General features: G+C 42.4%; 1 pseudogene; it reads left to right on the forward strand.

Annotated features, from left to right (window-relative positions):
* Positions 1-441: 441 nt before the first annotated feature.
* On the forward strand, positions 442-2,730 carry LOC146451424 (uncharacterized; annotated as a pseudogene).
* The last annotated feature ends 925 nt before the right edge of the window (positions 2,731-3,655 follow it).

A 3,655-nucleotide genomic window follows, 5' to 3' on the forward strand; every position in this document is an offset into this window, starting at 1 on the left:
TGTCTCCGCTAATTTTAGAAAGTGAATGATGGCGTGACGTTGTAAATTAGTATTTTAGGATCTTTTTAACAACTTTTTTTATTTCATCAAAATTTTAGTCTTACTATTGTTAACAAATTGTGCTTGAAAATAGCTCTGTTGTGCTTGGAAATAGTCGCTTTTTTAATCGAAATGAATTTTAAATATTGAATTGTAAATAGGTTTTAATAGCTCTTTTTTCTACTTTTATTATTATTATTATTATTATTATTATTATTATTATTATTATTATTATTATTATTATTATTATTATTATTATTATTATTATTATTATTATTATTATTATTCAAGGCGTCTGACCCGCCCGATAGATCTAGGGTTTTTGCCAAGCTTGTGCTCGAAGGCCAAATCAACTCAGCGCTGTGCTTCCTGAATGAAACGACCAGCGGTGGTGTGTAAGCGCCAACAGACGAGGTCATGACGCAGCTAAAACAGAAACATCCCATTCCACAACCAACAAAACTAGGCTCGTTACTCTTCGGGCCGATCGACGATGAGTTTCCGGAATCAGTGTACTTAGAAATTAATGGTGAGATGGTCAGGCAGGCTGCTTTGAGAACATAGGGAGCAGGAGGCCCTTCTGGGGTTGACGCGAATGGTTTCAGAAGACCTTTAAACAGTCATCTTTAAGGCTATGTGAGGCTATCGCAACCATGATGAGGACTCTGCTATGTACACAATACATCGACCCTACGACCATAGAGCCCCTGGTGGCTAGCCGCCTGATTCCACTGGATAAAGGCGAAGGCGCTGTCAGACCTATAGGAGTCGGGGAGGTAATTAGGAGAATCTGTGGAAAGTGCATAATGATGGTCGCCAAAAAGGATGTTGTCGAGGCTAGCGGCTCACTTCAGCTGTGTGCCGGACAAAAATCTGGAAGCGAAGCTGCAATACACGCTATGCATGCTGTATTTGAAGCAGATGACACGGATGCCGTACTTGTCATTGATGCTTCTAATGCATTCAACGCCCTTAACAGAGCAGCCGCACTGCATAACATCCTAATTCTATGCCCTATAATCGCAGCCTACGCCATTAATACCTACAGACAGCCGGCATTGCTATTTATCACTGGCGGTAAAGAGATCGTGTCAGCAAAGGAACAACACAAGGTGATCTCCTTACTAGGCCCTAATTACAAGCCTACAAGTAGCGTCCAGTGTGAAGCAATGCTGGTTTGCAGATGATGCCAGTGGAGCAGGCTCTACAACAGAAATTAAGAAGTGGTGGGATGTCCTTAGCACCCTTGGTCCAGATTTTGGGTACTTTCCAAGCGACAAGAAATGCTGGATTATCGCAAAACCAGCCAAGGAAGAAAGTGTCAGAGAAGCCTTCAAGGAAATCTCTATTAATGTCACAGTGCAAGGGCAGAAACATGTCGGGGCGGTGATAGGCTCCCGAGGGTATTTAGAGGAATATGTCAGCGAAAAGGTGTCTAATTGGGTCAATGAAGTAGCGACGTTAGCAGAATTTGCTCTATCTCAACCACAAGCGTGCTACGCAGCCTACACCTTTGGCTTGAAACATCGGTGGACGTTTTTTTCAAGAACTCTCCCCGACATTCAGGATCTACTAGAGCCACTAGAGAATGCAATACCTCAGGTGCTCATTCCTGCGATTACTGAGCGCAAGTGTAATCAGCTAGATAGGACCATTCTAGCGCTGCCAGTCCGCCTAGGTGCTCTTGGTTTTGGAAACCCATGCCTTGAAGCAAGCCGCGAGTACGCTTCCTCAATCAAAGTAACAACACCCCTCGTTGAACAAATCGTATCTCAGTCACATGAGCTACCAGAAGATTCCCTCGTAAAATCAGCACAACAGGCAGTAACAAGGGAAAGATCAAAGGAACTCGTAGACAGAACAGAGCGTATTAAGGAGATGGCACCATGCAAGACTAAGCGAGCACTGTATCTGGCGGCGGAAAAAGGATCATCGGCGTGGCTTACAGTCCTCCCTCTTAAAGATCTGGGTTTTAACCTTAATAAAAGGCAGTTCCGCGACGCTGTTAAACTACGCTATGACTGGCCAATAGATGACATCCCTTCCACATGTGCCTGTGGGGACGTTTTTACAGTTGACCACTCCATGATCTGTAAACTAGGAGGTTTCGTCATTCAGCGTCACAATGAGCTCAGAGATCTGGAGGGTGAACTCCTGAGTACAGTTTGCAGTGACGTTGAGACTGAGCCAGTTCTCCTAGACATCTCCGGAGAACAGTTAAGTAGAGGATCCAACAAAGCACAAGATGCGAGATTGGATATCCATGCACGTGGATTCTGGGAGCAACGACGATCGGCATTCTTTGATGTAAGGGTTTGCCACCCCAATGCTGAATCGTATAAGGACCTGGAGCCGCAACAGATCTATCGTACGCATGAGAATGAGAAAAAGCGCCTGTACTCAAGGAGAGTTCTCGACATTGAGCATGGAACATTTACACCTTTGGTCTTCACTACAACCGGCGGAATGGGCAATGAATGTTTGAGATACCATAGTCGATTAGCGGAGCTGATTGCTATCAAGAAAGGGGAGCAATATGCCAAAACCATGTCATGGATCAGATGCCGAATTTCATTCGCACTGTTAAGATCTGCGCTCGTCTGTCTTAGAGGCTCTAGGACGTTAAGAAGAATTCAACGTGACAACAAGAACGCGGACTTTGAGATTGAAACTGCAGAAGGGGCCATTTGAGAGATGCTTAGTTTGTTTATTTTTTTTCCTTTCTTTTTATCAAGTCGAACTGATTTTAAAATGCCGAATTTAATTTTTTAAAAACTTCATGACATTTTTTTTTTCTTTTTCTTAACAAAAACATTATTGCTTGAAAATATTATCTTTCTTTTTAATCGAAATGAATTGTGAATTCGTTTTTTAATAGCTCTTTTTTATATACTTTTAACTTGTAAATAGCAATTTTATTTTTTATAATAAAAAAAAAATTATCATTATTTATTGGAACAAATGTGTAGAAAAGCATATTTCATGGGGGCGGGGGAGGGGGGGGGGGAGGGGGAGAGGTGTACTTGTCCTTGTCACCAGTAACAGAGTTTGGCTCAAAATATGTCAAAGATCAGAATTGAGCGCTTTACATTATTTACACCATATACCTGAAAATATTTCTTAAATGAAAACTCTACAGTAAAAGAGATACGTGAAGTTAATTAGCTAAGTATAAGCGAGCTTGCATTTTTCCAATGAGCCTTGTGATGTGTTAGACTTATGAAACAGACTAGTTTAGGAAAGGGTGTGCGAAGAATGCGAGCTGTGGAGTTGCGAGTTGCGAGTTGCAGTTGCGAGTTGCGAGTCCGAGTTGCGAGTTGCGAGTTGCGAGTTGCGAGTTGCGAGTTGCGAGTTGCGAGTTGCGAGTTGCGAGCTACGAGTTACGAGTTTAAAGAAAACATATATTTGTTGTATTTTACAGCATCAGCCCCTAGTTTATATTTTGCCTTTGCTTTCCAGTTTATTCTCTGTTTCAACGAGAAACGCATCACTTGGTCGCTCACGCTTATAAAACAAGGTAAACATACGCAGGTTTCCATCGACCCAATTTTCATTTCGTCCCACTTACTGACGCATAACGGCGCTCATAAAGAACGCGGGATCCATCCGATTGTAA

The sequence above is a fragment of the Pavona decussata genome, unplaced genomic scaffold (assembly GCF_977016875.1).
Source record: "Pavona decussata unplaced genomic scaffold, jaPavDecu1.1 SCAFFOLD_388, whole genome shotgun sequence".
NCBI classification, from domain to species: Eukaryota; Metazoa; Cnidaria; class Anthozoa; order Scleractinia; family Agariciidae; genus Pavona; species Pavona decussata.